Genomic DNA, 23,984 nt, shown 5'->3' on the forward strand with positions numbered 1-23,984 from the left:
GATACTGACAAGTCATTTGGAGGGAAATGGATTTGCTTAAATAACTTCTGCTTATTCTGTCTTTGTGCCACCCCTTGGATCTGGAGTTCCTTGTACAATCTAGTACAGTGAACTAGTACTAGATCATCTAGTCCAACTATACATTGCAGTAGGACTAGATGGTCATTGTAGGTCCCTTGCAACACAACCACTCAAGTCTATTCTACAGTAATGAGATTACTTGAAGTACTCAGATACATTTTCTTTTATTCAAAAGTGTGTCCATACCACCACCAGTTCTGTCTAGGACTGGAGCAAGCGGGCTCTTTTGCAGTCTGTTACCTGTATTGTCTACCAGACACATTCTAAACTGTTCTGGTTACGTTTTCATAAGGAATTGAGGATCAAGTAACACTAATTGCAAAGCTGGCCTCCAACTAGATAGCAAGCTGCAAATTGGTCAAACTAGAGTATTTTGAGACTTCGGAGAAGCTGCCTGCGAGTTGTTCTGGTAAAGCACAGTGCTGTAAGAGGTTAGGCTGTATCAGTAACCACTGTAAAGGGCCTGGTTTCTCCTTACTCATTAACTAATTTCAGTCTCAGGATATGCTTGGGAAAATTCCTAAAGAAGGCAAAGGTCAGTTATAATATGATGAATTATTTACCAGGACTCCATGACCCACTGTTTTTTTTCATGAATGTCATTACAAATGCTCTGCCAACACTTATGTATTTTAAGGCTGCCTATCCAGTTCAAAATTCCACTGTAGATCTTGAATGGCAGTGAGAGCTCAGACATGGCAAAGGAGTTGCAAAGCTTTAAACTTGTCTCAGCAAAGCTGTGTTCCCCCCAAAAATGTGGTTTTATTTTAACATTTGCATTTATGAAACGTTTTTGCCTTTACTAATAGTTTCTAGTATTAAAATTGAGAATGTTATTTGTGGAATAGATTTCTTTAAACCTGGGGGGAAATATACTCAATTTTCCTTTTTTATGGAGTTTCCTGAGACTGTAGCAGAAAAACTCAGTAAATCTACAAGCCTGTCACAAATACTATAAATTTCCCTCCTAAGAGGTGATTTGGGCCAGTGAGCCTAAGGTGTATGTAGCAGGCCCTCTGCCTTTCTTGCATACTTCACACACAGCTTTTTATGCCAGATAGGTCATTATTAAGGCCTACAGTTAACTCTTCTCAAGTGCGCCTATTACCTAACTGCTGCCTAAAGTAACCTCTACTCTCTTACCAAGCAGAATATTACAGCTTTTAAGCAAAGGTGCCTAAGAAAAGATGTTATATAACATAACATTTTACTAACCTGGGGTTGTCAAACAGGGCTTTACAACTTGGGGTCAAACTTCCCAGTTTTCCTTGATTCTAAATTTGACGTGATCGCATTCAGTGTGTCAGATCGTAGTGTGTCCATTCAATCTCATTGTGTCCATCCCATCCAGGTTCTGCAGTGAACAGCATCACCAACTTCAAAAAAAGCCGATACCAGGGGTCACCTGAAAACAAGATGATTTGGTATGTAGCATTTCTCAGGACAAGTTTTGTAGCGATGAAGGGGTTGAAACTCCACAAAGCAATTTGAAAGTGCGCCAGAATCCATGCTGTGTTTTGTAGGTGACTACTGCAAAATGATTTCAATAAATTATTTTGATTTTTTTTTTTTTTTTGGTAGTAAAATATGCAGTAGAATAGCTGGCTGTCATTGCTTACAGGCAAATACAGCTAGTTCCTTTGCTTCAGTGATATGCAGGCACTGAATAACTCTGGCTAATTATTATGAGGAAGGAAAAATACCATGTTGGAAATTGCCACAGCCCACTGAATTAGATGCTACATGTATATTGTGTTGTCAGTGTTTCCTAATCATAAAGCTGTACAGCCTTTGCACACAATTTTATTTCACTAAACTGTATGGACTTCGAAAGGTGCTTTGTTATTCCTTGAGATCCAATGGAGTTTGCTTTTGTGCAGTTGCAGACCAGCATCAAAGCAGTACACTGAATCATAATTCCCTCTGTAATGTATCAGCCTTATCTTGATCAGAGTTAAATGCTATTATTTCTCTTTTCAATAATTTTGCATTTGCATCAACTATTTTTTTAACTTTGCCAATTTCCACTGTGTAATTAATTACTTCATCGCTTTACAGATGTAACAGGTGCCAGCTGTTTCCTTAATTCACTTCTTGAACTGTTAAGCTGTATTTCTTTGCTACTGTCCACTCGCTAAGGTGGGAATTTGGCATTTGGCTTTCTCCTAGGTCTTCATTTAAATTCTACCAGTTTTATTATCTAGGAGCAGTGTAGTTCTACCTGAAATAAACTGGTGCCCATTTCCCCTGATTTTCCACCTTCTTCATGAGGTGGGGTGTGAGGCTTTATATAACTCATTCTGAATGCAGGGATGGCTACAGGGGATTTTTTCTTTCTCTCAGACCAAGTACCCAGGACTTCTCTTCTGTACTTTCTTGCGTAAGTGGTGCAAATGGTGACTGCACTCTTGCATGCTTCACAGGCATTCATTAGAAGTCTGTATAGATCTCCCATTAGATGTCTTTGTTATCTTTTTACTCTCTTTTACTGCAGTAAAGTTGTAGTTATTAATCCTTTCCACTTACACCCTCTCCTACTCTGGGACTTGCCTCCTACATTCAAAAAAACAGCAGCAGATGTGGGCTCACTCAAAATGCCATCTTTGTTAATAATTCTGTTTTTTGTCCTCTTCTGCTTTGCCCAAGCTACTCTACAATGACAGGTGCTTTGGACCAGTACTATGGGGTCCAGCTGTGCCCATGATGGCCCTGGCACAGTCACCTGCTCTGCCTCCTAAGAAGGAACCCCCCTTCTGACTGCAGTGCTGCTGAGATCAAGTGGCACAGTTCACAAATTCATGCTTGATGCTGTCTTCTCATCAGTAAACTTGAAGCTACATGTCACATCTGAAGAATCACTGATAGAAGGTAGCTTTAGATTAGATATTAGGAAGAAATTCCTTATTGTGAGGGTGGTGAGGTCCCGGAATAGGTTGTCCAAGGAAGTTGTAGATGCTGCCTCTCTGCAAGTGTTCAAGGCCTGGTGAGATGCTGTAACACCCAGGGACCCCATCACCTTGCCAGGTGAGGGCTTATGCTGGCAGTTCATGTATGCTGTGGATTCCTACAGCCATAATTAGTTAATTGTGTCAATGACAGTGGTAGAGTCTACTTGGCAAGAGGTATTATTTCTAAACCCACTGAGGTTCCTTTATTCTTAGGTTTTAAACTTCTTAATGAGAGTAGGGCAATGAAACCCAGAGCCTGCTTTTGTGAGAGATTGTGTCCAGCCAGTGAGAGGCACCAGGAAAGACCCACTTGCCCAGGAGACACTCTGAACAGCAGAATGACAATTTTTTAACCACCCAGGCAGAACCAGACACAGCTCACATCCAGCCCCAAGGAAAGGTGTAAGACAGGGATTAGTGGTGAGTGACTTAAGCATTGTCCTCTTCCCTAAACTCCACAAGCAGGAAGCCTTGTTCCATGTTGCAAGGCTGGGGGGTAAATGGCATCTGCACAATGAGGGCTTGTGAGTGATGCCCTAGGCCATGGGAGAAGATCAGGGGCCAGGGAGGAAGGAGGGGGCTTTGGCATTTAGCGTTGCTGCCTGGCAGAAGTGCTTTCCTGCGGGGCATCTCTGCACTGCTGATGCAGCAGCAACTGCAGGTGTTGCCTCTTCTTTGGGATCCTGCATGCCAGGCAGCACTCAAAGCTACAGGGAGAACGCAGTAATGCACTGGAAAGGCATGAATTACCAGCACCAAGGAAGAGGGAACAGAAACAGAGAAAGAGAAAAGGAAAAATTATATGTTCATTAATGACTTAAAATTGAACTTCGGTTTGGACAAAAAATACATTTTTCTTTGCTCCTTTACCAGAGAATTTTATGACTTCCTAACACAGGCTAATGTACATTTCTGCAACCACAATTGGATGTCTGGAAAATTATTTAAGATTTTATTCACAGTAGGCCATATAAGAATATCACTGCTTTATCTTCTCCTTCACTGAAATCAGTATAATTACTTTCTAATTTACCAGACCATTTACTGCTGCAGACAAGATGTGAGTTTGTGCCAAACTGTTTTCCATAAATAGAATAATAAGAAAAAGACCTCTAAACAGGCCTTTTCCAGTAATTATATCTCTTGACACTATTAAATATTATGGGGTACATTGCAAAAGTCTGTCACTGCTTAAATATCTGCCTTTCCTGTAAAGGACACTCAGAATGGCATTTATGAAAGGATAAAAGCAACGTAGAAGCCTGTGTCACATCCTTTCAAAAAGGTTGAACTGTATACATGTTTTTGGAATAGATATATATTTATATATAAATAATATTTAGTGCCTATCTATAAACCAGCAGTTTTCCCTATAAACAGCAGGTGGTGCTACTGGATCGCGCTGTGGAATTCGGACTAACGACTTGCATTTTATTTTTGTTCTGCTGTTGAAACACATACGCAAACAGGTTAACTATGAAGGGTTGGGTGTCTTTTTTTTCCCCTCATATTTCAGATGCATCTTTAATAAAGAAGGTAGTATATAAACAAACCAGTATCACTAATTTTCTTCAATCTGACAGAAATAAAGCTTCAGACAGGAAGAAACTCATTTATATTCTGAACATAAAACATGAAATTCTAGACCCTTCTGCTCAAGTGAGTGGCAAAAGACGGTGCATTCACTGTCCTTACGTGGAGCATGATTGCAGTCCTCATTTGTTGAAGTGGGTCAGTGATTAGAGTTTGAATCCCCTACACAGTTTGGTATTGCTTATTTGCATGTCAATCAGGGTAATAGCATGAATGCTTAATCACACCCTTCATCAAGGGTGTCTGGTTTGCTACTCAAGTACTGCAGCCATGCTTTTGAAACTGGGAAGATACGTGCGCAACAGCTTTTTGTGTGGCATAGTCCTCTCTGAAAATGTCAGGGGACAAACCTTGCTCTGAGAGTACACAGCTTCAGGTGATACAAGCAGCACTGGAATATGGTCTTGCACAGTCCTGCAAATTCAAGCAAGCTTCGTCTTGCTTTATTCCAGTGTTAATTTCAAAACACGACAGATAACAGGGTGTTGCAGTACAGGTTAGAAGCACCCATATGATTTTCAGAATGAATGGAACAGGGCTGTAAGAGAAACAGTGGCATTGCAAAACCAGATTGTAAAGAGAGCTGTGTCAATGTAAATGCTGACTTCAGAGGCACAAATGAGCCTTAGAGCTAGTGGGGCCCCATGTTGCGGCCTCTCTGCGTATACAGAAAGTGGTGGTCAGCCATTCCACCACAGCCTCCTGAAAGGAATTGTTTCGCCTGACTCTGGATGTCTCCATCATGAGGTACACCTCAATCAAGCAGTATCTGGTATGAAGAAGAAGAAAGGAACTGAGGAAATGCCTGTTTATCTACTGACTATGGCCAGGGGTATAGTCAGATTTAGATATATATGTTATAAATACCTGAAGTTACTCAAAGTGAATCTCACATTGTGTTTCAAAAGGTAAATAACTTCTAGTTCTCAAACAGGGGCAAGTTAGGAAGAATAAAGTCTAATAAAAAGAATTTTGGCACAGCAGTCCTTCCAAATTGTGCCTTAATTTCCTGTACAGCCAGTGACAAGATGATCTTTCAAAGCTCTAGAGGGGATTCTGCTCAGATATTTCATTTATGTAATATGGCTTTTTTTTTTTTCTTTCTGAAGATATTGAAAGACACCTCTATCTCTGTAAGAAATTTGGACAAGTAGGAAAACTGATTCACAGGTGCCTGTCTTAGGCAGAGTACATCCTAGGCGCAATTCTCAGTGCTGCACAACATCCTCACAAGGTGCACATTAGACATAAGAGCTTTGCACTGCTTCATGAATAGCATTAACTGGTTGTAGTCGGATACACTTGACTGCTTATAGCCTCTTGGGACTGAAAACAGCCTTGTGGTTACTATAGGTTCACTCTGGAGTAGTGGCAAACAGATGAAGAGGTCTTTTTCACCCATGTCTGCCTGAGTGAGCATATTATAGATCACAAATAGCAGCAGTCTGACCTTCGGTCTGAGTCAATAGACTATGTGGCCATATAAGAACAGGCTTCAGGAGCTCTCAGTAATCAGAATAGCTGCTGTTTGGAGGTGGGGGATAATAAAGGCATGAGAGAGAGTGTCACAGCTTCAAAATTCGTCAAGCTGTAGATCTTATACTTACTAGCACATGTTATTAAACTTACATCAAAGCTCTTTATTCAGTGTTTTATGTGATGAGAAATCCTGTGCCATATAAAGCTGGTTTTGGCTGGAAGGCAATTATGGAGCAACCACCCCATATTGCCTCAGTGCCTACCAACAGACTGCAGACACTCTCACAACACTGAATCAGCCTCCCCAGAGCTAGCTCCAGCAGACTGACTGGCTGTTTTCAGGAAACAGTGGATGTTCTGCTGCCACCAGATAAGGGTGAGTACAACAGCAGACACTCCTCTGAAGTCAGAGCCCCAACCAACATCTGTAGGAAGGCATCCATACCTCACTAGCAACCCAGAAGTCCTTCTCCACAACTCAGTTATCTATGGGATCTTTTAAAAGCTGGGGGGGTACTCAGCCCCAACAGGCTCAAATCCCCACCTGGTACAGAAACACTGCATCTTCTCACTGTGAAGAGAGCAAATATTCAAGGTTTGGCTGGCACAGAGGACATCAGCTTTGAACTGAATCATAGCTCAGGCCTCCAGCAGGGACTCAACAAAGAAGGAAAACATGGAGTGATGCTGGCTTTTATCCTGGATTTCCCTCCCCCCCCTTAGTGTAGTGAAAGAGGGACCAGTAAGCCAGACTCCTGAGACTTACTGGGGTATGAAATGCTGCAAGAAAAAAAGATACAGATAATGAGCACAAAACTACATTTCATTTATGGAGACTAATTACAAGCAATAACACATCCCAATTAGATTTTTAATTAAAAAATATATTAGAGACTGACACTTATCTGAGAGTTGCTACAGAAACATGAGCTCAGCCATAGTTCTATTTGACATGACTAATTTCATGATTTTTAAACATATAATTCACCATAATGAGATCATACTCATAAATCCAAATGAAAATGTATTTTACATCTTTCACATTAAACCCATCAATTTAATTCTTCAAGTATTCTCTTTCTGAGATTTAAATTAAAATATTTGTACTTTTTTTTTGTTTGCATTGTTTCAGATATTTTATTCTGTATTTTATATCTGAAATGAATTTACAGCATTATCTAAGTTTTTGGTGCATAGTGAGGGATTGCAAACACTCTTTGCTTACCTTTATTTTTGGTTTTATTCACCTTTTCATTGATCTCACTTCAGGACCTTGGGAACACAGCTTCTTATTGCAAAATCCCTTGCCAATACTGCCAGGTGCCTGCTTCTTGTAACAGACGTTGCTTTCAGTCTGCATCTCTTTGTCTTAAACCGAGCTCACACATTAATACGATGGAGTATTAGCTTGCACAGGGCTTATTACACTGAAATCTTCAGCTTCCTTTGACTGTGTCTTGGCTGGTAAGGTCAATTATCTTCCACCAGCTAAAATAAATATGTTAGGTGTTGTCTTTTTTATTGAACAGGATGTCTTTTTAACCTATTTCATTTAAAGGAAATCCTCCATTATGTCTGAAAGCATTTTGCTAATAATAATCTGCCACTGTGTGGTCTGCAGCTCCCGTTCTGTTTATAGCAGAAAGTATATGGGAATATCAGAATAAAAAACAAGGAATAAAAATTAAAAACGCAGCTATGGATCTTTCTTAATGATCTGATTTGCTTGTTGACAAATAGATATTTAAAATTTGACATATTTCCCTTCTCCATCAACAGCTGTATATATAATGGAATTGTGGAAATCATTGGTCTAGTCCACAGCATAGGAGACATAAAAGCTGGAAAGCTTTTGGGAGTAAGTATGAGAACTGCCTGTTCTGAGCCCCTGCAGGTTTGTTTCATTTTCTGGTTTCTAGTTATATACTCCAGGAAAAAAAAACATAATCTGACAGTTAAAGAAAATATGGTAAGCTTCCCAAATGATGTCTTAACTAGCCATGAAAATTGTGCTTTGGTTTTTAAATAAGCACGTTTAAGAACAATGAAAAGTATGAGTGTATAATGTAAGTTTCCTTGCAGGCGAAGTGATGCAGTGAATGTGATGCATGGTATGAACACAGTGCATTGATGTGTGAACTGATAGGAAGGCAAGGAATTTTTGCTCTCTCACACACACACATGCACACTCACAAAATACTCAAAGTACCATGTTTGCCTTAAAATTGATAAAATCTTGAAACAGTGTTGCTAGAACAAGTCCCAGATCCGTTACCATCTTCTCTCTCTAAGCATAAAACCTCAACATATTCTTGCTTCCCAACATGTATGGTAAAAATGCATTGTATTCTTTCTACAACAATTTTTAACAATGGAACATGAAACCTTAATGAAATGCTATATGACAGAATAATAGGTCCTAACTTTTCTTGCAGGACAGTCTAACGCTCTATGATGTTTGAAAGCACTATTTTACGTTACTGCAACATTTGACAGGATCAATGGCCTTCTGGGAAATTCCCCTTACTGCATTCTAATGAGCAACTTGATGGCTTTTGAAACAGAAACAAGTTATCTTTCAGACAAGCTATAGTTGGGAATGGCCAATTTGAAATTATTGTTGACAACAGCCCACGTTTCGGCAGCTCTCAAGAGGAAAAGCAGAAGGCAATAATATTTAAGAACTGCAGGGACATTCAACGCATTAGCTGTCTGTTCATTTTGCTTTTCTTCCCAGAAGATTTGTGATTTTCAAGGGATCTGAGTGAAGACTATAAACAAAAGTAGAGTTATGAATTTTTAAAACTTAAATCAATGCTGGTATTCTCTGTGCACCCCACAGACCATTTCCTTTACAGCAAAAGTCCATCTTTGTTATACCAGAAATTCCCCAAGCCAAGCTCAGCCAGGCAGCCCTGTGTTAGATCCCACAAACAGTGTGAAGATGCACCAGGAACTTAGTTTGGTGTATGAAACTTATCCCTGCTGTTCCTAATGTGTGGCCCTGCAATATCACCCTTATGTAAAATAAAGACTACAAATTTCTTCTGCCCTTTCCTTCAGCCTCCTTGCGCACAGTAAGATGTAGGTAATGCTAAATATTATTATTATTATATTGTCGCCCTTTCCTCAAGTATTTATATTCCTTAAGAAAAAGCTAAAGACTAAAGGTTGCACTTTTAAAGGTATTTAGGTGCTACACATCATGCTGCCTTCACTAATATAACCGCTAATCCTTTTTATTCACAGCAGACTGGAGATGCTTGGCTGGAGGCAGGGAGGGTTGTGCCAGGGTTGGTGGTCTGTGCTGGTGGCCTGGAGCCACAGCAGCCACCCCTGCAAACAGATCCTCCAAAGGGAGAGCAATAGTTAGCTGCTTAGAGGAGGTGACACAATTTATCCAGCCTAGGGGCTGCGAAGATGCTAGAAGAGAGAGCGAGTACCTTTGTCACCTGACACGATGTAATATCAAAGCCCTCCAGCACTGTGCTCATGAAAGCATTCTGTAGATCTGAAATAACAAGAGGACGGTCCCCAGTATATTCAGTGATTCTTCTGAAAAATGCTACTCCCTCTCTCCCTGCAAATATATCAGAGCCTGCATGAAACAAACTTCCTAGGGAAGCCATGATGACCCAGAAGGTGCCTCCCAGCCAACTGTGATCTGTGCTTGTTGCAAAGGCCTTCAGAGCCACACCAGTGATGGACAAACATTTGCACTCTTCCAAGTGTGGTGTCACATTTGCTGATGAAAACAAGTCGCTGTAAAGTAGCTCCTAAAGGAAGAAACGTAAACTTTCCCTTCCAGAGTAAAACATTTTGGTTGTTTGAAAGTGAAATCAGTAATAACCCATCTCAAATACAATAAGCAAAATGCAGCTCTGTAAGAACAGGAATTCTGGCAAAGATAACCTGCAAGTTTCGCACCATTTACAAGCCTCATTATTGCTTTATTGCCAGCTGCTAACTCAGAGCAGCTTCACAAAATCCCACGTACAACGTGCTTGTTGGTGTTGCATTTTTCCTTTGTCTGTTTTCTAAACTTCTAAATAGATAATATTTTCTTTCTACATGTAATCATTAACAGTAAATATTCAGATGATTGAATTCCATCATCATGTATCTGTTCTAAATGTTCGATGCAAAGGGAAACAATGCTCTTAAAACTGATGGAGAGCATTGTATCTGAAAACATTTACTTAAGACTTTACATAAATAAACATATATCTAATATAAAACAAAACATAAAACTAATATGAAAAACATGTATCTTTTTTATATGAGCCAAAACATAAATCTAATATGAAAAATGTAAGAGAAGAGCAACTAACTCGTGATCTTGAAGGGACTATAAAACATGCTATAAAAATACTTTGAAAGTGGTTTAAGAGAGAGTGAGGGCCAAAGCAACACAAAAGATCAAACTCTGATCCAAGTTCCATCTCCCATGACCCATCACAACTGCCCGCTGGCTTCATTTTCATTACTATTACAAAGGGAACATGTCCCAGGGGTGGTGGTGCCTGCGAACATATGCAGTAATGAACCTAATAGAAGAATCAACTAGCAACTAAAAGAAAGATGATTTTACCATCTCTGCTCAGTAGATCTAGAACCATACAGAGATGTGGATGTCCTTGTGAAAGCTGGGAAAAGACTTCAGACTTTCCAAATGCCAATCTCAGCCACAAATCACGAAACCACAAAATCCCAGAATGTTGGTACCAGGCCTCTGGAGGTCACTTAATGTGGTTTCCCTCAGAGCAGCTCTGACCACCCTACTGCTCCAAGCCTGATGCAATGAGACTCTTGAGGTGGTCAGCTCCCTGCCAGGAGCAGAGAGAAAGCAGGGTCACCAGCTACTGGCATGGCCCACAGTGCAACAAGGAAACATCCTCTGTTCTACAGGCAAACACTGCATAAAACAAAAGGCAGGTGTTCCCAGATTTAATTTCTGAACATGATATTGGCACAAAGATGAGCACATAAAACTGTACAGACAAGGCAATCATTATTTTTTGGTGGAAGCCTTTTAAAATACTTTTTAAAAAAAAAAAATCTTTTGGTTTTGTCACTGCTGAGAATTTGCGTTCAAAGAAAAAGAAAATAAGATGGAACAAGAATGACAGTGGTTTCCATCCATGTCCCAGCTCTACTACTTTAAGGCTGCAAAAAAGCCATTTTGATTTTAAGATTGCACACAGAGCTCTGCCTCTGCTGAGTGAAGAGAGCGTCATGATAGTGCCAAACACATCAGAATCAATGGAGAGACTCCCATGCACTCTCTTGTACCTGCCCCAGTGAGGGGAAAACGCAAAGAGAAAATATGCTCTATTCTTGGACACAGCTTCTCAGAATTAGTACAAATACTTTGGCACTTGCAGTTTATTTTTGCTAACACATACTTACTGCTTTACATTTTCTTTACAATTCCTTTATAAATCTTCCCATTGCCATATTTATGAAGAAAAAGAATGAAAAGTAGGTGAAAGGCTAGAAAACAAGGGGGCAGCAGAGTCTCTTGCAGGCTTTGAAGTTGAGAGGCATTAGAGACATCCCAGTATGATTAAGGGAAAACTAGGAGCATTCTTTTGAATCAAATGGCAGTGGAACAGCATAATCCTCCCATATAAACCCTGCTTTGTTTTCAGGTTGTGCTGCAGACTAATGAGAAATATCAATGGGAGAGTAAAAAGGAGCCGAATATCAGTTTATATTCTTTGGAGTAAACAGTGTCATTCCGACTTCTGATAACATTCCCCAGGGAGGCCAACTGGCCTCTTAACCCTGCTTTTACCTGCCAGTTTCCTAATTCAGTCTCAGAAGTCAATCACCAAAATCTGTATGATTTGTAAGTATATCTGGATATATATTTATGTACTGGTTGAAGTTTGTTTCCTTAAAGGTAAAAATGTAAAGAAATATAAAACCAAAAATGTAACCTGCCATTACCACTTTCCAGGCTTTATTATGTATTTTGACACACTCCTGTGATTTGAGTCAGTCTCAGCATATTCTGATTAAAAGTGTGAAAACATGTTCTCAGGGGAATTGAAAAAAGGGTCATTTCCTTTCCCTGGGGAAATTAAACTTACTAGCACAGTATTTGCCCAGAAATTACTGAAACATACCAAAGAACTTAAATGATGGAAAGAGAGAGAAAGATCTTGTCAGTGATAAATCCTCTTATTTCCCATATGCCATTCCAATTATTTCACTGGGTCACACACCTACAACTATTAATAACTTTGAATACTTAATTTTAAAGGAAACCTCAGCATGGATATTGTAATATGCCTTGTTTGACAGCCTGAGCTACCATTACAAAGTCTGCTAGGCTGCAAATAGACACTATTAGCCACACAAAGAGGCTTTCTGCTTGAGCAGCTCTCCTCAGACATCACCACCAGCAGCACAAAATGATTTTCAAGTGAGCAACTGCCAAGCTCATCAAGACAGCATGGTAGGAGCAGAGAGGAGCAGACTAAGGGATGTGTACGGGCTTGATGTGGCCAGGGTTTAGTGTCTGGCAGTTTGCAAACCCTTGGGAAATGGTGTCTCAGTGGGCACTAATTATACAATCTCTTCTGGTTTGAATTTTCACTGAGAACAAATTGCCTTGCAGATATCTTTTCTCCTTTGGTAAACTTTCACTTATTTTCTAGTGTTTTCCTCAATTGTTTGCCATCGATATTAAAGTGCGAGTCAAGTTTATACCACAATGTACACCAAAATACCTAGGGAATACCCTCGGGATGGTATTTTCCCCACTATCGCAGAAATGCTTCCCAGGATCAAATAGGAATTGCCGAATTGCTAAATCTTATGACTACTACATTTTCAACTAATCTTCTTATTTGGTTTCCCCAGCTGTCGTCATACTCAGCAGGATTTAATTTTCATAGCAACTTGCTTATCTTTGAAGTCAGTGTTATCCCTTCATAAAATCCTTTGTGTGCCAGCACTCAGGGGAGCCACTCTTTAGCATGCTCAGCTTTTGCAGCTCCCACAGGCAACCTAGATAGTCCTAGCTAACCGCTGTAGCTAGGATCATGTTAATTCTGCTCTCAGGACCAAACATGCTGCTCAGCAGCCTGGCTTATCAGGAAAGGCTAAAATGAAAACTGTTTTGGCACTGCTGACAACAGAATATTTTTCAGAACCAAGGGGAAATGAGGATCCTTTTTGATCAACAGGACAGAGGTCATTCTGATCTCATCCAACAGTCTGAACTAATTCACTTATGTGTCTCAGAGTTTGTAAAAATAATATACCCACTACATTCACATAGCACTTTTCAGCATTATGGGGCTTGACTTTTTATTTAGAGTAACACATGTGTTATAGGACTAAAAAATAAACAGCTTATTTAATATATTTTCATTCTAAGATCTAAAGGCAGATTTGGTACTGAAAGAGTTACTTTATTTATGAGTCTGGCTCACAACCAAACAGTTTCATGGCTGCTAATCAGAGTAGAGCAGCTGCCACCTTCAGAAGAACATGTGTGCCAGGATGTCTGCTGCTTGCTTTGTAATTTCCCAGTACAACTCCACAGGCCGCCATGTCCTTCCTCTAGCATCTGAAGCTCATGGCCAAAGAATAACAACTTTCCAAAATCAGGGTTTGTACATCTACAGTGCTATCCACCTAGAAAGAGGGTGTTTCATCGCAGTTTGTAAGTTTTCTAGTAATTCCACACCCAAGTTTTCTTCACCCCTGAACAGCCATAGCTCTTGCTGGCAGCAGTGCTTGCAAGGCAGAAGCTAGAGACAGATCCAGCCCTTGTCATCTGCACGAGGAAAGGGTAAGACCACCAATGGAGATCTGCGGCAGGTGGTGTAATAAGGTCAGGCCTTCCTCTCAACTTTAACTTGGACTTTTTGTTTCTCTTTCTAAAACGTAGGAGCTGCTCAGATATTATGTTGGCCACAGAGATACATATTCTATTGGTTGACAAATCTGCAATGAACGGTAGGTTTCAAATTTACAAGTGTCACGCCATGAAGACAGATTACAACCACCAAATACATAGACACATACAGGAGAGAAAAACAGGACATTGCCAGCATTTTTATTGCACTTTCTGTAGAGCAGGCATGCTTTTCCATATCTCACAAATGTTTGAATTAATCAAAAGGAGGCAGTGTTTCATGCAATGCATAGAACCTTTTTAGACCAGGAAAAACTGAAACTTAGCCAGAGGACACCGTGGATGCAACTAGGCTACTTGACTCAAGAGGAGACTGATGATGAACTGGAAAGACACCATCTGGACACTTTTCTACTGCTTACACTCACTAAGTAAGCGAAATACATCTAGAAGGGTAGGAGGGAAGTGTCATATACATTTGCCATATTCTTGCACTTATGACCACTGCTGGAGACAGAATGCCAGGCTAAGCAGACCTTTGGCCTGAGCTGCCACAATCATCTGATGTTCTGACATTAATTTATGTTGATTTTTACGGCAACTGTTTGATTATTATTCACATGCAAGGCATCTGAAAGGGCCGTGCATACCTTGATACTAATAATGAATAATGCATTGTTAATTATGTATTGTTTAATTATGTAATGTTTAAGGATGATTTCAGTAGGACTGTTCATGACAATGCATAGAACCATTGAAAGAATATTTGAAGGACAAAACTTTTGGGCATTTGCCATGTCTTCCATGCTTTTTAATACAAAGAAATAACCTTGCTTTAGAAGTGTGCATTATAGCAATAATTCTGAAGCTTCTTCGCTGAGGAGCCATGGAACACAGCTTTCGTTCCTGCAGAAATAAAATTTCAGTCTTGATCTAACATACTTTTGAATACTGAAAAACAGGTTTGTATGCACAGAACTAAACCTATTGTATTGACACAAAGTCTCTTCAAACTGACAAAACAAATCTCTCCTGAAACATGAATCAAACTACAGGCAACAAAAAAAATTGCACCATAAAATTAAACATTAATAAGCTCATATCTATGTAGTTTGCTTCAGCACTTCCCATGTTACTTTAACAAATGCACATCCACTAAGATTCAAATTTTCTGCGTCCCATAGGGTACACTCTTGTCAATTTTCCATTTATATTTTGCTTTCAGGGAATAATCTCAGTGAACTGAAACATCATCTTAAGTTCCCAATAATCACTTGTAAATTCCAAGTTGTGTTTTTACTTCACTGATTCAGTCTATCATGAAGCTGAAAGATATTAAAGACTAATAGCTAATCAAAACTTTCTTCGATAAAATTTAATTCACATTGGACAGAAGTTTACCCTTTCTTCCTAACCACGAAACAGCGTTAATACAGACCATAGTCATTCTTAGGGAAGATGGTAGCCCCTAAAATCTTGAACCTATTAATTGCAGACATAAAGAAAACAAATTTATTCTCATGAGAATAGGACCATCACCTTCTTTTACTTCCTATCCCAACACACAAAAAACAACCAGAAAAGTTTGCACCATCAGCACTAAGCCTCACTTGACCACCTATCTCCCACCATAGTGGGGCATGAAGGCAACTGGCTGCATGTCAGATTCCCTCCCGATCCTTCTCTGTTTCTGAATGGCTTCATCATCTCTACAGCCTTCACCATCTTTCAGCAGGAAATGCTCCTGCTCCTTCATGCCTGTGTGTCTCTTCATGTGTTTAACAGCTGCAGGATGTGGTATGGTGAGGCTTCATAGCTCTGGCCAGTGCAAAGGCAGAAAGCCCTCCGGCAGACCCTCTGAGCCATCAAATTTAAAGTCGAAGGGGTTTCCAGTTGCAGTTTATGTCTTTCCCATACCTGCTTAAACATCTTTTCTTCATTCTTTACTTTAAATATCACTTTTTAGAGTTTTAAAAAATTGGAACAAATAAATACCAAAAAGAAGCAGTTATGCTTTTTCTCAATTTATTATTCTCTTCATTTTCCTGTCTGATCCCTTGCTAGCAGTTTTGCTATTTGCAGAGAAAGGCTGGGCTTTTGCCTTTCATCTTAGTATCTCACCTTTAAATTTTTATCCATTGGTTTATACAACATTAAAATGATCTTGGAGATACTTTTTGAATTATTTATTTTGCCTATAACATTTTTAATAAAATGTCCTATGTTCTCATGTTCAGAAGTCTGGGTAAGTGTTTTTCAGCTTTGAGGTGAGTCTGCATTGCAAGTTGTAGAAACTACACCTTAAAGAGACACAGCCAAAGGCTGTTGTTTCAATTAATACTTTCTCTGATGCTCTGAAGTGATGACAGGTGCTAAGAGTGCCTTTGATCTACCATCCCTGAAAGGGTGGCACAGCAGCCACTTATCCAAGTTAAAATAACAAAGTTACTTTTTGCTCAGTAATTAAACAGTAGCAGCTACCACCCAAGTGATGGACAAACTGGCTTTATTTGGCAAAATATAAGGTGAGGCAAGCAGGTAAAGATGTTCCTATGGCAATAACTGCAAAAAAAAACAAAACCAAAACCACCACAGAAACCTGCTTCCCACTGCTTCGCCTGTCTGCGCTGCAGGAAATGCTCCTGTAGATAGAGAGATGTGCTGAAGAAATACTTGATTTCAAGAATTTATCTTCCAAAGAGAACCTTGCTAGCAAGGCCCTGAATATTTCTTGCCAAGTGTCAGTGCTTTCAGCAGTCATGCAGAGCTGACTGCATTTCGCACACTGAGACTTGTTGCTAAACATCACTAAAAAGGTTTCTTTTCTCTGTGAGGAAGCAGAGAAGCAGTTTTTACATGGTGGGATTGATTTTTACATCATAGCCATTTTCCTCTTCAGAACACATCAACAGAATGAGAGTATGCTTAAAACAATGCAGAAGTGCCATATTAACTTGATGTGCTAATGATACTATTCTACATAATATACCTGCAAAAAACAACAGGAAAATAAGCTATCAAAACTCAAATGAGAATTCAGTGAATTTGGAGCACAACATAAGCCTACCCTATCTTTTAAATTCTCCTATTTTTTTTCATAGCCATGGCCAAAGTGATTTAGTAGTGATTCTCTTAACAATGTGACCATACAAATCTTTTAGACCTAGAGGAAAAGTATTCCAAGCAGACAAGGGCCAAAGATGACAGAGGAAAGCAATCTAATACAGTGGTAAACGTTACTTGATCATAATTGCTTGCTGGCTTGCTTAAGTTTGTATAAATGTTAAGTGGGTTTTTAATAGGGGAAAGTCTTCATTGTTAGAAATTTCTAACTGAAATTATCTTTAGCCATAGCAGTGTGCAGAATATTTTAGGCAAGGGAACCAGCTTGCTCTATCCAGTCTGTCCATGCTCTGGGAAAGGGAACCCAAGCAATATGAAAAATTATCAAAAGTAAGTTCCTCACCCTGAGGTCCTAGACTCTTAAAGAACACTTTGGTGCCCTTTCTTTGATGAAGCTCAGAAACATCGGGGGAAAATGCAGCAGAAGTTTCACAGCTTGTGTCTGAGGTACTTTCCTCTTTCATTTTCTAACCTGAGCTAGTTACAGATAATCAAACTACTCATTCTACAAAAAGCAGAGAAGCAGAGTGTGGGTCCAATCAAAGTAAGCAGCAAATCTCTGCAAAGGAGGTTTCCTTGTTTCCCACCAGTCTTGTGATTCTGGGACATGTTTCAGCAGCTGGACACTTGGATGCAGCTTAGCATTCATCTTGGGAACTCCAGTATTTGATTTGCATGTATCTGTACACAGGCTGATTTTGGCAAGGAAAATATATGCATTAGAACAATAAAAAAAGAAAAAAAAAAAAAAGCTGGTTCAAAACATCTCTCCAGACTGTGTAATAATCTGTTTTGCAACTTCTTGCTCCTACCTGCAGTTTTTCAACATCCTTGCAATCAGCTCTAACCGTTCATATAGTTTTCTCCAATGTTTTACCTTGCAAAATAGCAGCATCTGCTAATAAATGTGGCCAGCTTATTAAATGAAATTCTGCTCTTTGCACTCTAAGATCTTATCCTCTAGAAGCAAGTAAGAATCATATTCAGAGACCACATGGATTTTCTCACAAAACAGGGCTCAACAAGGTACTGTTCCTTATTATACCTCTTCCATGGAGGAAAGGGGCAGTCCTTTGTGTCATAGAGGAGGTTAAGGAAGTAATGCCATGTGCCCTGGCTTTCTGTTTGACAATTTGTCATCAAAACAAATTGCTGCAAATACCATAAAATACCATTTTATATATAAAAGCATTTGTACAGATTTGTATCCAGGCAACAGTTGTAAGCTTCTAGATAAATTGCCTACTACTCATTGCTTGTAAATTAGTTGCAGCTAATTTCTCCTAGCAAATGAGGGCTGCATAGACCTGATAAAGGGAAGTGATTAAAGCATGTTTTAGGAAAGCTGGCAGAACAAGTATTGTTTTATCGGTCTCTAGCCCTGCTCTTGCTGTGGATTATGAATCTGAGAAGGACTCTGGTGTGATTCTGAATGACTTCTTCGATTCTGAATGACTTCTTTGCCTCGGTCTTCACTGGCAAAGGCTCTGACCAAACCACCCAAGTCTTGGAAGGCAGATGCAGGGACTGTGAGAAGGAAGACCTTGCACCCACTGTAGGAGAGGATCTGGTTCGAGACCATCTTAAAAACCTGAATGTGCACAGGTCCATGGGACCTGATGAGATCCATCCGCGGGTCCTGAAGGAGCTGGCAAATGAAGTTGCTGAGCCACTGGCCATCATATTTGAGATATCATGGCAGTCAGGTGAAGTTCCTGATGACTGGAAAAAGCGAAATATAACCCCCATTTTCAAGAAGGGGAAAATGGATGACCCGGGGAATTACAGACCAGTCAGTCTCACCTCTGTGCCTGGCAAGATCTTGGAGCAGATTCTGCTGGAAGGCATGCTAAGGCACATGACAAACAACAAAGTGCTTGGTGACAGCCAGCATGGCTTCACTAAGGGGAAATCCTGCCTAACCAATTTGGTGGCCTTCTATGATGGGGCTACAGAACTGATGGACAGGGGTAGAGAAGTTGATGTCATCTTTGTGTAAAGAGTTCGACACTGTCCCACACGACATCCTTGTCTCTAAATTGGAGCGACATCAATTTGATGGGTGGACCACTCGATGGATCAACACGGGAAATCTCACCTGGCCCGCACACGGACAGGATTGACAGATTGAGAGCTCTTTCTCGATTCCGTGGGTGGTGGTGCATGGCCGTTCTTAGTTGGTGGAGCGATTTGTCTGGTTAATTCCGATAACGAACGAGACTCTGGCATGCTAACTAGTTACGCGACCCCCGAGCGGTCGGCGTCCAACTTCTTAGAGGGACAAGTGGCGTTCAGCCACTAGAGATCGAGCAATAACAGGTCTGTGATGCCCTTAGATGTCTGGGGCCGCACGCGCACTACACTGACTGGCTCAGCTTCTGCTCTGCTCTGGTGAGACCCCATCTGGAATATTGTGTCCAGTTCTGGGCCCCTCAGTTCAAGAAGGACAGGGACCTGCTGGAGAGAGTCCAGCGCAGGGCAACGAAGATGATTAAGGGAGTGGAGCATCTCCCTTATGAGGAAAGACTGAGGGAGCTGGGTCTCTATAGTTTGGAGAAGAGGAGACTGAGGGGTGACCTTATCAGTGTCTATAAATATATAAAGGGGGAGTGTCACGAGGATGGAGCCAGGCTCTACTCAGTGGCAAACAATGATAGGACAAGGGGTAATGGGTACAAACTGGAACACAAGAGGTTCCACTTAAACTTGAGAAGAAACTTCTTCTCAGTGAGGGTGATGGAACACTGGAACAGGCTGCCCAGGGAGGTTGTGGAGTCTCCTTCCCTGGAGACATGCAAAACCCGCCTGGACACATTCCTGTGTAACATTATCTAGGTGTTCCTGCTCTGGCAGGGGGATTGGACTAGATGACCTTTCGAGGTCCCTTCCAATCTCTAACATACTGTGATACTGTGATAAAGAACTGGCTGGATGGCCGCACACAAAGAGTTGTGGTCAATGGCTCAATGTCCAGCTGGAGATCAGTAACGAGTGGTGTCCCTCAGGCATCGGTGTTGGGACCGGTCTTGTTTAACATCTTTGTGGCTGACATGGACAGTGGGATTGAGTGCACCCTCAGCAAGTTTGCTGATGACACCAAGCTGTGTGGTTCGGTTGATACGCTGGAGGGAAGGAATGCCATCCAGAGGGACCTTGACACACTTGTGAGGTGGGCTGATGCCAACCTCATGAAGTTTAACCATGCCAAGTGCAAGGTCCTGCACCTGGGTGGGAGCAATCCCAGGCACAGCTACAGGTTGGGCAGAGAACAGATTCAGAGCAGCCCTGTGGAGAAAAAGACTTGGGGGTGCTGGTTGATGAGAAAATGAACATGAGCTGGCAGTGTGCGCTTGCAGCCCAGAAAGCCAACCGTATCCTGGGCTGCATCAAAAGGAGCGTGACCAGCAGGTTGAAGGAGGTGATCCTGCCCCTCTCCTCTGCTCTTGTGAGACCTCACCTGGAGTATTGTGTGCAGTTCTGATGTCCTCAACATAAAAAGGACATGGAACTGTTGGAACAAGTCCAGAGGAGGGCCACGATGATGATCAGGGGACTGGAGCACCTCCCGTGTGAAGACAGGCTGAGGAAGTTGGAGCTGTTCAGCCTGGAGAAGAGAAGGCTACGTGGAGACCTCATAGCAGCCTTCCAGTATCTGAAGGGGGCCTATAGGGATGCTGGAGAGGGACTCTTCATTAGAGACTGTAGTGACAGAACAAGGGGTAATGGGTTAAAACTTAAACAGGGGAAGTTTAGATTGGATATAAGGAAGAAGTTCTTTCCTGTTAGGGTGGTGAGGCCCTGGAATGGGTTGCCCAGGGAGGTTGTGAATGCTCCATCCCTGGCAGTGTTCAAGACCAGGTTGGATGAAGCCTTGGGTGAGATGGTTTATTGTGAGGTGTCCCTGCCCATGGCAGGGGGTTTGGAACTAGATGATCTTACAGTCCTTTCCAACCCTAACAATTCTATGGTTCTATGATTCTTACCAGTGTTGCAAATTCTGACCATTGCAGAGTACCTAACAAGGCTGCATGTTTCTATAGATGGAACTGCTGCCTATTATTTGCACTCCTAAGAATTACAATGATAATATAATCAAAGCATAAACTAGCTGAAAAAGCATCCCTATAGACAAGAAGCAACAAGGTGAATACTTGGCTGCAGGAAGATGCCCTGGTGACCCCAAAACCTGCTGCTAGCTATAAGCATGAGTCAGCCGAGGTCATGTTTTCATTGAAAAATTGACCAGTTATCTCTAGCTTCAGGATCTGGTTTGTGGCACATGCCTTCAGAAGTTAATAGAATCCACAGCACTTTAGAAACCGCCACTGCTTACAGACCAGTTGCTGTGGTTACATCCACATTGGTTATTAAAAGGAAGTGGGAGCTTCTCCTTGATTCTGAGGCAAATGGTAACAGCACAGCCCAGGTATAACGCTAGACCCTCTGATCCTCCTATACAAAGCGGTTATATTATCATTATGTGGAGAGTCATAATATATTATCCTAACATTATCTATATTTAATATTAATATAATTATTACATTATTATATTTAATCAATGTTTATATAGAACATATAATTCATTATCTATGTACTATTAATAACATAAATATTATTCTTTTACTATCTGTTAGACTAGTATAGCAATATTTATGAATAATATAAATATATTTTATTTATTAACTATCTTCTATATGGTAAAACTACGTGCTAATATTTAGATTATGCATGAAATTTAATGTGGCTACTGGGAATGGTCTCTGGCTTCTTGTAACCACCTCAAGCCCATAGACTGCCTGGGAAGCACTAGCTGACCCGCCAGAACTGGGCCATAGTCTGTGCAAACATTTTAGCAGATGGTGAGCACATACCAGGGCTCAGCCTCGGCCCTGTTAATGTATTAATGTACACAGTGCCTATAATGCCTTCAGTCTTAGAAAAATGCCTTGTAAAAGACAGATCCTCAGTTTAATCCTGTTGGATCAGTACAGCTTTCAGGATACCAGCCACCACCAGAGGAGGAGGCATCGCCTGGATGTGTGGGTCTGGAAAGGAAGGCAGAGATGAGGCTTCTCTAGGTCACCCCATATAACGGCTCTGGGGCACAAATGGCACGAATGGTGCAGGGGTGAAGCGTGGTACATCTCTTGTACCTCCTGCCTCAGGGAAGCAGGGTGAGTCTGAAATACAAGCACTGCCTTATTTATGGAGTGCAGATCAGCCCTCTCTGACCAGCAGCCTGTCTCAAAGATCTGCCACGATTAGTGTTTTAAAGGAAGTTGCAGTGAGCCACATAGCAGGCAGACAACAGCTTGAAATCAGAATCCTTTTGTCTGGGGCTGGTGAATGTGTGTTTGATGCTATTAGAATTTCAAAATACACAAGAAAGAACAACATAATGCTTCTGCTTTTTTTTCCACTTGTGCTTAGATGCTTTCAACTGTAAGCTCCATAGGAAGAATTTTTTTTTATATATTGAAAAATGTGAATTTATAGAAACTTCTGATAAAAACAAACTTCCATGACAACAAATCCACTTCAATTCACATGAAAATTAGCTCATGAAGGATGGCAAGAACGAGTGTCATTAAGCGCTGGGAATATATTGATCTCTTTGCTTTCCTCTCAATTTAATATACATTAATATTTACAACGTAATCTAACAGTACATACCTTCTCTACTTGCAAACATTTGCCCATTACAATTATTAAGGTATAATTCATTTAGATACAATCTACGCTTATAATCCCAGATAAAAACCTGTAACACAGGTACTGTGAAGTTTATAGTAAGATATAAAATACAGAAAAAGTATTATCTGAAGCACACATATTTGCTGTGTCCCACTATATCTCTGATTGTAATTAAGGCCTTCTAGCATTTAATTAGAGCAATCTAATTTTCAAAAGCTTTATTTTCTTTCAACCCTTCAAGGTGTTCCAGCTTTCTTTGTCATCTCCTTCTAGTTTTGTACAGGACTGTAATAGAAAAATAGCTTGATTTTTACAAAGGCATGTTTAAATATACCCCAGATCTTGTTCCTAAATGTGAGTTGATTTCTATGTTCTATTCCAAGCCAGTCTTCTCAGATATTTGCATCTAAGCAAGTCCTCCCTCAGAAATATTGCCAGTGGCTTTAGTAGGATTTGGATCAAGCTTTAAGTGAGAAGAAAGGAATGAATTCTCCATATAAATTATCTTTTCACCCTTCTTTTGTTGACCCAGTGAACACACGTGTAATAGAACCAATTCGCCTGTCTCCCTCCTTAATACTGCTGATGGTTAATACGCACAAGAATATCATTTAGCCATTGCTCTTGGGAAGCCGTGTTCTAGAAAGGGGAACTATCAACACAAGCCAGCAGAAAGATGCAGATTTAAAAAAAACAACATGCATAATTCACTTTCTTAATCAGGGACACAACAGAGTCGCGTTTCATGATGCTCCCAAGAGCAAAAGCAAAATTCTCCTTCTGATTTCTTCCATAGGTTTTAATGGGACAAGAATCCCTTCCCAGTTGCAAAGTACTATCTTAAAGCTACTTTAGATTCTTTTCCTAGTTGGAGCTGATAGATTACAAATAACACTTCTAATTTTTACTTGCCACCTCTTGCAGCCAGTGAAACTTGGTTTCTTGTTATATATATTTAAAGATAGCTAATGCGTATGTAGAGACATCTTTACCAGAAACATTGACTCAGTTGATTAGCTTACCAGCTGTTACTGCTTACCATGAACGTTCAACTTGCCCCATTTGGATATCTATCCTGAGAGCTAGATTTGACAAACAGGAGAGGGAAAGTAAAAATAATCACTCAGTTAAATAAGCTGTATTAGTTTTTTAACTAAATAAGATCTATTGTGCTTTGGAAGAAAGGTATTTCC

General features: G+C 40.5%; 1 protein-coding gene across 1 annotated transcript in view; it reads right to left on the reverse strand.

Annotated features, from left to right (window-relative positions):
* DNAJB9 (DnaJ heat shock protein family (Hsp40) member B9) overlaps nucleotides 1-23,984 on the reverse strand; it is a 145,167-nt gene that overhangs the window by 15,903 nt on the left and 105,280 nt on the right. The window lies entirely within an intron of this gene.

Source organism: Pezoporus flaviventris, unplaced genomic scaffold, assembly GCF_033815535.1.
Source record: "Pezoporus flaviventris isolate CSIRO_AGI_PZ_B2104156 unplaced genomic scaffold, CSIRO_AGI_Pfla_v1 ptg000045l, whole genome shotgun sequence".
Lineage (NCBI taxonomy): Eukaryota > Metazoa > Chordata > Aves > Psittaciformes > Psittacidae > Pezoporus > Pezoporus flaviventris.